Genomic DNA, 10,017 nt, shown 5'->3' on the forward strand with positions numbered 1-10,017 from the left:
TTATGCTTCAGCGATCACACTATTCCTGTCTCCTCTATTCAGGAACGTTCAGAAACTGACCTTATTTGACAGGATACTGTAGCGTGAATAGCTTTATTCCAAAAGCAAGACATCTGCCTTTAAAGATAGCATTTTATGGACTATTAGTGCAATCCTAATACAAAGTCTGTTCTATACCGTAGGAACCAATTTGTTCTAAGAAATCTCATTTAGGACAAAATCATAAATATCATCATTCGTTTTAAGTAAGAAAATCCCATAAATGTATTGCAGCAAGCTCAGTCCAACAAAAATACAAGATAGCGTATGATAATGCGGGAATTCCATTATAGATATAGTTAAAGCTCTTTCAGTATATTTATGTATTGATTAAAAGTAAAACTATTTTTAGCTATATTTTTGTGTGCTATGTTTATGATTTTGTGTTCATTAGTGTATCCCATTGTTAGCTTGCAAAACTAACCAAACTCAGTTGGAATCAACATATTTTTACTTTAACATATTATTTAAATGAGTAATTATTATGTAAACAATATACTTAAAAATATATATATGTAAGTGTGAAATGAATGTAATATATTCAGACACTTCGCATTTTAACTGCAATAAAATGAAAATGTATTGTAGTTTCAAATTATGTGCAAAAACTTTACAGTGCTTTTTTGACCCAATTATATTGGCTTTAGGTAGATTTTTTATGTACAGTAATTTCACTATTGTCTCATGCTTTTATCTTATTATCTAATATCACATTCATAATTTTCTTTCAAGAATTTAATCTTAATGAAAATATACTGTGAAATTTGTGTATTTAAATATATTTGTTATTACACATGTAGTTGCTATTTTGTAAATGCAAAATACATTAACTTTAAATGTAATATTGTAACATTATAATCAAGTACTTTACATGTGCTTTAGTATGTTCGTAAACACATCAAAATAAGTGGACTTTTAAACATGACAAATTATTAAAACATGATGGTTTAAAATGTATTTTAAAGTAAAACATTTAATTAGTATTTTCCTTAAATGTTATTAGTAACATAGTCATGAAAATGTCTCTCTTCAAGTATACTTAAGTGGCCTGTTATTTCATTAATAATATGTCTATATATATAATATATAAATTAATATATATATATATATATATATATATATATATATATATATATATATATATATATAAAGTATTATTATTATCATTATTATTATTGTTATTATTATATATTTAGAAGTTTAGTGAATTGAGTCCAAGTTTTATATATATATATATATTTGCCTAAACTAGCATCATATACAACCTTGAATATTGAGATTTTTTTCCCATATATTATTGTTAAATTAGCTACAGACCAATGACTTACTCCATGTGAGCAGATGACCTAACTTAACCTTTAAATGCAACAATTACACATATTTCTAAAGGTTAGTTGAAGTGTTTTCTAATGCTAGTAGTGAATGTTTTGTCAGCTGGTTGTTATGCTAGAGGGGTGTTGTGCTTTACAGCTTGCAAAGATCTGTTACTTTTAAAATGTTGCTGGTCTTAAAGTAGTCATTGCACCGAATGATTGTTGTACATGGTAACAAAATTTTCATTTTACAGTGCAAAGCCAATTTTCATGTGCTTTCAAGAACTTTGTCTAGTTGTAGTGAAAGTGGTGACATGAGGAACTATTTATGACAGTCTATAAAATTATTGAAATGTAATGCACACCTGAGGTGTAAAGTTCATGCTTCTGTAAGTACCTTAAAGACACTTAGGATAGCATGTTAATCAGCTAGTGTACTGCTAGTATTCATCTTACAAAACATAAGCTAATTAAAAAATAACAAATAAGAAATATAAAATTCTGTATCTTTGGTTATGTACAATATGTGTAACAATTTAAAAGGCACAGTGATAGACACAAATTAGATTTTTCCCCCCATTCTCTTCATTCTTTCAGTCATTTCCACTCTATTTACTGTTTATTCACTGTCTTTGAGCTTCTGATGAATTCATTTTGCCTGTGTTAACATTTAATATACCTTAGTAAACAGTGCGTCAAACACAAAAATATGAATCTACAGTAAGAAAGATGACAGCTAACAAAAGGAAACCAGTGTGGCCAGTCTGTCAGATCCCAGAAATTGTTGCTCGTTTTTTCCCACTCAGGTCTTTATTGTCCTCTTCTTCTTCATCTTTTGGTTGTAATATTTAAACAATATTTTTATAAGAAAATAATTTAGTAAATAATTTTTAGAAAATGTTGGCATTTTACCCAACCAGTTGAACTCAAATGAACACTTATCTAACCCAGAGGAAAGTTTTGTTTGAAAATGCAATTGATACATACAGTACAAATAGAGAGCAATTTCACTCCTGAATCCAATGAGAAATGTTGAGTTCATACTCATATCTCTGAATTTTATTGCATTAATACGTGAGATTACTGGGGTCTTTTTCTCAGATAATTACCTGAGTGGACCTGTAACCAGTGGCCAGCATTCACAGGTAATAAGCTGGTAAGTAGAAAATAACATGTTGGAATGACAGGCAATGAAATCTGATTGCTCTCTAGAGCAGAAATAATTGCTTACATTTACATGAGTGTCAAATTAATTAACTCTAGAATGAATATACAATTAAACTGTGTCACAGAGTATATATGTGGGTCAAATATGAGCAATTTGGTGCATTTTACTTCATAAATCTGTATTATTCTGTAATAAATAATGGATCTTATTTGTGTAAAACAATATTTTTTGTGAGCATTTTGTTAATTGAAATGTGATATCATGATGCTTAACTAATCTAAAATTTATTACATATTTTAGATTAACATTTTATGAAAAAATTACCCATGGAATGCATTAAATATCATATAAATGTTTATATGATGTTTAAATGTTTACATTTTATTTTGACCTACATATGCATTCCATTAATAATGATACAAACTAAGATCCATATTTATCCATATTTGCAATTTAAAAACATAAGAAGCAATTGAACGCACAATCCATTTTAGATCCACATTCACATTTCAGAGTTAAACAGCTGGAGGTTTTGTGTTCATTTATACACTAAGTAACAGAAAAACTGACTCCATTTGTTAAAAAATATTCAGCATTTTCTTTTCTTACTCCATTTCACAATTGATTAGGTTTCTTATTATGTGTATGATTCATTGTACTTGCTCAGTGTCCTGACTTCTACTGGAAATAGTGCCTTAGCAAATGACACTAATGATACAGCTAATGCTCAGTGTCTGCTGTTAGCTTTTAGCTTTTTACTGCATTTTACTCCTTAAACTAAGAAAATGAGCTTTAATTTGCTGTACTCTTTGGTCATCCTGAAGGAACATAAAAGGCCTTTATCAAACAGCGACTGTATCTTGAACCAATTGCTGCAAAAATCACATGCATTAGGAAAAGGTCACCGATTGCTTTCACATGGAGAGAAAACAGATGAAATGACATTTAGGAATCCAGATGTTCTTCTATTAAATGTCTATTTCCTGCTGAACAGCACTGTGCATGACTAGATATGAAATATAGATGCATTTCAAAACTATGGCAGTGGGATTGTGTGACGCTTATTTTATCACCAATTTGGAAATATTATTCATGCAGGGACATTTTTTTTTATGGTTAAAGGTCATAATAGAACAGCTTTGACATCTCAAGAATATCTCAAATTGTGTTTGTGAAAATTGAGATTTGCCAAGATTGACTAGAAATAAGCTACCAAAGGAATAGTTAATCAAAGTAATAGATACATAAATAAGTAAATGTCCTCACCCTCAGGCCAACAAAGATATTGCAGATGAGTTTGTTTCTTCAACAGATTTCGAGAAATTTAGCATTGCATCATTGGATCCTCTGCAGTGAATGGGTGCCGTCAGAATGAGAGTCCAAATAGCTGATAAAAACATCACAATAATCCATAAGTAATCCACACCACTCCAGACCATCAGTTTATTGCTTGAGTAGCCAAAAACTGCATGATTGTAAGAAACAAATCCATCATTAAGATGTTTTAACCATTGCTTCCAGCTAAAACATGAGTCCTCTATCTATAATATTGCTTCCTCCAGTGAAAACATCTTCTAGTATGAATTACGTGTGAAATAGTGTCAGGGTAAGCAAAACTGTTCCAAACAAGTGTGTTGTATTTTGATTTGACTGACGACAGGAGATGGGGGCTTTTTTTCACTGGAGGAAGCATTATTATGGATATTTTGGCCAGAAAGGACGGTTTGAAGTGAAAAACATCCCAATGATGGACCTGTTTCCACAAACAAGCTAGCCGGTTTTCACTTCACAAGACATTAACTGATGGACTGGAGGGATGTGGATTATTGTGATGTTTTTATCAGCTGTTTGGACTCTCATTCTGATGGCACCCATTCACTGCAGAGGATCAAATGATGCAATGCTACATTTCTCGAAATTTGATGAAGAAACAAACTCATCGCAATCTTGAATGTACTGTATGGGTCTTCCAACCTAAAACAGCACTAAAAGTTGCATCTTGTCTTTGATTATTTTTTTTTATTATTTTTTTTATGTTTTCTAACCTAACCTTGCGTTTCAGTTCTATTTTGCATGAATAATTATTTATTTAACTCAAGTAGACCTTTTGCAAACTCTTTTAATTAGGGACTTAAGTGAAAATGCTATCCAGATGATACCAAGAAGAGCATTTAGAGGAGCCACAGACATCAAGAACTTGTGAGTTAAAATTCACACAACTTTATTTATCTATAAATGATTAAGTTCCCCAATAACATGATTTAAATGTAACCTTTAAATGATCAAAATGTCTTGTGTCCCACTGTGTTTGTGTTGATCTCAGACAGCTGGATAAGAGCCACATCAGCTGCATTGAGGATGGAGCGTTTCGGGCCATGGGAGTCCTGGAGGTCCTGTATGTATTGACTGTATGTGATACTTGCAAAGTCCGTTTTCATCAGTTTTCTGCTTTTGTTTTCATAGCCGGCTGCACTCTAACAGTCTGCGGTGTGACTGTCATTTGTCATGGCTGTCTCAGTGGCTCAGACAGAGAGTGACGCTGGGACTTTACACTCTTTACACTTACACCAACCCACACGGCCTCAACTTCATATGCTCCGGTAAACCTGGTCTCTTGGGACATGGGCTGTAGTTTTGGATGTTTTATTTTATTTTTGGGTTAATTTTTACTACCATTTTATAGATAAAAATTGTAATTATACATTATATATATATATATATATATATATATATATATATATATATATATATATATATATATATATATATATATAATTACAGTTTTTCAACTTTTTACCTTTTTATAAATAGTATGAAGGTCACATTTTGTATCTTAAACTTTTATGTTTAAGGGGTTTAATTAAAATAAATAAATAAACTTTTTTAAAGCTAAAATCCTACTAAGGTCACGTAAACGTTTTTTCTTAACTGGAATTAATCATTTATTTTTGACTATTTTTAGGAATTTATTTTGTTAGAGCCCCAAACATAGACTATGCAAATACATCCTAAATATATGATAATATTTTTATTATTATAATCTCAAGGCAGTGTAAAACAATCATAAACCATTTCAAAACTTTCTGCGTGAAAGTCATATGTGATTTTCAGTTTTAAATCATCAGTTTTGCTGTGTTTAAAATATGTATTTTCAAATGTCAGTGCACTTGTTTACTATGGAGGCTAGAGAATATTATTATTATGGTGTATTATTTGTAATTAAGCTGTAATAAAAAAAAACAACTAAAGTTATTATGTAATTTGTGTGTTTTGGATAAATACAATGTTTGCTGTGAAATTAGTCTCAGAAGAATTCTGCCATTTTATTAAATGACAAAAATGTCATTTCCATTCATTTCCATAAATTAATTCAGTCTCAATATGTTTGTTTTACAGAATTACATGCCAGAGAATAAAAGGAGGGAGAAAAAAACAACCTTTAAACATTATAAACATATTTCCAATGTGTGTTTTTGATAGGGCAAATCAGAAAACTGAGTTATTTGAAATAACCGAGATATAAACTCATAAAAATGCTGCAGAAGGTCTCATAAAGCCTACAGACATCATACGATAAAATCATTCTGCAACAGAAATGTTGATGTAGACATTACTGCTAATGCTCCTTCAAACAACACCAACCTTCAAGAAATGATTTCCAACAGAGTTTGGAGAAAACACTCATTTTTCCACAGCAGGAAATTATATTTTCAATTATTTATTTTTTTTCAGGAGCCGAAAATGAGTAGCATGTAATAATAAATGCATGTATTAATAATAAAAATCACAATAAACAATTACTTTGCACATGAGTACAAATAATAAATACAATATAAACATATAATCACAAAGAATAATTTTGTTTTACATTATTGTTTTGAGAATTACATATCCATTTATTCAAATCTGTAAGCAACACGCCTTCATGTGGTGTAAACTTTACACGACTCACGTATACAATCATTTAATCTGCATATTAATGCGTGTATATTTCCAACATGTTCATATGTGTGCGGTTATTAGATGTGTTGAATCATGCATCATGTAGCTTGAAGAGTTCTGTGTAAACATCTTTTGTGCTGGGAGAATCTTAGCAGGGCTCTTTTGTGAAAGTGTGCAATTTGTGTAAATATATGAGTGTGTGTCTAGCCTGCAGCGCTAGTTGTCTTTAGCACACACATCTTAAATGATTTGACTGCATGAGGATAAGTGTGATTCAGCTCAGAGGGAACAGAGGGTCTTTTTTTTTTTTTTGATAAAACGGGTGATAAAATCTCATAGACTTGCATTTAGTAAGTTTGATTCATTACTGCTAACTGGCTCTTCTGAACTTCTGATTCAGTTTGATTCATTACTGCTAACTGGCTCTTCTGAACTTTTGATTCAGCAGTTCAGTCGCTAAGTACTTTATACTGTAGTCATCAATTCAAGAATCAGACTTCGATACATTAATTTATATATTTCAGAAAGTACAGATATCTGATTCATGAATGAACTTGAGTCTAATCTTTTCAATGAATCAGTACCGATTGTTCACAGACTCATGCAGATTCATTCACAAACTGGTTCTTGGTTCAGTGAACTGTTGAGTTGTTAATCCGACTCATTACAAATCTGACATGTACAGAAAAGATCTGTAGTTTGTATATTAATTAATTATTGAATCATTCATTTCAATCTGTCAATCAGTTGAACCAGTTCACAAACTCAGTTTGAACCATTAATTCCCAAATGTTGTTGTTTGTTTGTTTTTTTTTGGTTCGAAGAATTGGTGAGTCGATTAATGTGCAAAAGATTTGGTTCTGTGAGTCACTTTAGTGTTGACTTGAGAACAACAAGGACAGATTCAGTCTCATTTGCGAATGAAACATTCAGACTGGTTTTATGAACTAAAAAAATAATTAATGAATGAGATGCTAATTAAATAGAAGGAGAAATTCATGTAGAATTCAACATAGACGTCATTAGTATTAATTTTCATTCATTAATTTAGTAATGACTGATTCACAGTTGAACCAGTTCACAAACTCAGTCTGAACGATTCATTCCCAAATACATTTTTGGTTCAAGGGATCTGAGTTGTTAAATGGATCCATTACAAGTTGGACATGTCCAAAATGTTTTGGTTCAATTAGTTGCTGATTTGTGAAATGCTTAAATCCTATTGGTTTTGTGAAACCTGCAGACTTTGTTCAAATGAAACAGTTTTTTATCATCATTGTATCTCATAATTGTGTTTTGTTTTAAAGGATTCTTTATGGAAATAAGATTGCAGATCTGCCTCGAGGTGTTTTTGACAGATTGAGTGCATTAGAGTTACTGTAAGTACAGAAAAGCCTGTCAATGTAAAATTACCACCCACATATGAATAATGTCACAATGGCATTGCTTAATGGTCCTTGAATAAAGTAGCAGACTGAAACAGCATCATCCAGACAGTCTTTGAAATCTCTGAGCTGTCTGTCTTTCTCTATTTCAGACTATTAAAATGCCAGTAAAATCCACTGTGTGCGAGCCAATGTCTTCCATGACCTTGAGAACCTATTGTCCCTGTATGACAATAAGATCCAGACTCTAGCCAAAGGCACATTTACTCCGCTGGAATCCATCCAGACTCTGTAAGAGATGTTATAGAACAAACAGTTGATATGGGCACTTACTGTAATCAAGACATTTTATTGTTGACTTTCTTTCAGTCATTTAGCTCAAAACCCATTCGTCTGTGATTGTGGTTTGAAGTGGCTGGCGGACTTTATGCGCTCCAACACGATTGAGACCAGCGCCGCACGATGCTCCAGTCCTCGATGATTCGCCAACAAGCGCATCAGTCAGATCAAGAGCAAGAAGTTCCACTGTTCAGGTAGAATACACAAATTGCATACATTTATTTATTTGAAAGTACACACATAACGTTTAACTGGAAGTTTGTTTGAAATTACAATTACAGACAGTAATTGTTCCTCCGAGCAAGGAGAATCTGGAACAATCTCTGTGAGTAAGGGTCAAGGCCGGAAAAGCATACTAAGTGGAAAACTGTTCTGTGGTCAGAAGAATCAAAATTTGAAGTTCTTTTTGGAAAACTGGGATGCCATGTCATCCGGACTAAAGAGGACAAGGACAACCCAAGGTGTTTTCAGCGCTCAGTTCAGAAGCCTGCATCTCTGATGGTATGGGGTTGCATGAGTGTGTGTGGCATGGGCAGCTTACACATCTGGAAAGGCACCATCAATGCTGAAAGGTATATACAAGTTCTAGAACAACATATCCTCCCATCCAGACGTCATCTCTTTCAGGGAAGACCTTGCATTTTCATCATGACAATACCAGTCCACATACTGCATCAATTACAACATCATGGCTGTGTAGAAGAAGGATCCGGGTACTGAAATGACCAGCCTTCAGTCCAGATCTTTCACCCATAGAAAACATTTGGCGCATCATAAAGAGGAAGATGTGACAAAGAAAACCTAAGACACTTGAGCAACTAGAAGCCTGTATTAGACAAGAATGGGAGAACATTCCTATTCCTAAACTTGAGCAACTTGTCTCCTCAGTCACCAGACGTTTGCAGACTGTTATAAAAAGAAGAGGGGATGCCACACAGTGTTAAACATGGCCTTGTCCCAACTTTTTTGAGATTTGTTGATGCCATGAAATTTGAAATCAACTTATTTTTCCCTTAAAATGATACATATTCTCAGTTTAAATGTTTGATATGTCATCTATGTTGTATTCTGAATAAAATATTGAAATTTGAAACTTCCACATCATTGCATTCTGTTTTCATTCACAATTTGTACAGTGTCCCAATTTTTTCGGAATCGGGTTTGTATTTATTTATTCGCTCTTCAAGACAGTTACGAATGAATGATTTAGTGACTTCATGATGTCAGTATAGCAGAAATGTACAGTAAAATCCATGCAGTTAGTTAATGACATGTAATCAAACATAGCCTACAGTGAAAACTATTAACTGCAGTGTTTATATGGCGATTAAACTTACAGCCAAATTGTGTAGTTTTATATGTTGTTTCGGGTTTGGCATCATCTGATGTCCTCTGGTGGATTTGCATCATCTATTCTCAGGTGTTCAGTCATTTGTAAGGGTTAGTCATCCAATCTTTTACATTTTAACACACATTATTAACATCTGTTCTAGTTGAAATATATGGTATCATCAGCTTAACGGAAACTAATCTTTTTTTTTTAATAAAAAAATTATTTTATAATAATATTACCAAGGGGAAACCTGTACAGTATATTGAAAATAGCAGAGGGCCTAGGTCAGATCCTTGTGGCACTCCATACATTACTGGTGATAATTGAGATGATGAGATGAGATGCGTTTGGTCTGACGCAAGAGGGAAGTAATTTGTAATTTTAACAAGTATGGTTTCTTCGCTATGGTGGGGCCTAAAACCTGACTGAAATTCTTCATAGAGATCTTTTTTCTTGCAGGATGGAGCACAATTATACATACACAAGCATACACAACGT

At 32.5% G+C, this 10,017-nt stretch overlaps 1 long non-coding RNA gene across 3 annotated transcripts; it reads left to right on the top strand.

Annotated features, from left to right (window-relative positions):
- Nucleotides 1–2,295: 2,295 nt before the first annotated feature.
- LOC127987381 (uncharacterized) lies at nucleotides 2,296–9,285 on the top strand. 3 transcript variants are annotated; one of them, XR_008161187.1, is made up of 7 exons: nucleotides 2,296–2,508; nucleotides 4,648–4,719; nucleotides 4,844–5,120; nucleotides 7,770–7,841; nucleotides 8,000–8,138; nucleotides 8,217–8,380; nucleotides 8,468–9,285. It is a non-coding gene; the product is annotated as an uncharacterized LOC127987381 (long non-coding RNA). The 3 variants fall into 3 exon arrangements; XR_008161188.1 differs by having other exon boundaries at nucleotides 8,472–9,285; XR_008161186.1 differs by having other exon boundaries at nucleotides 8,217–9,285.
- Nucleotides 9,286–10,017: the final 732 nt, after the last annotated feature.

The sequence above is a fragment of the Carassius gibelio genome, chromosome B22 (assembly GCF_023724105.1).
Source record: "Carassius gibelio isolate Cgi1373 ecotype wild population from Czech Republic chromosome B22, carGib1.2-hapl.c, whole genome shotgun sequence".
Classification (NCBI taxonomy): domain Eukaryota; kingdom Metazoa; phylum Chordata; class Actinopteri; order Cypriniformes; family Cyprinidae; genus Carassius; species Carassius gibelio.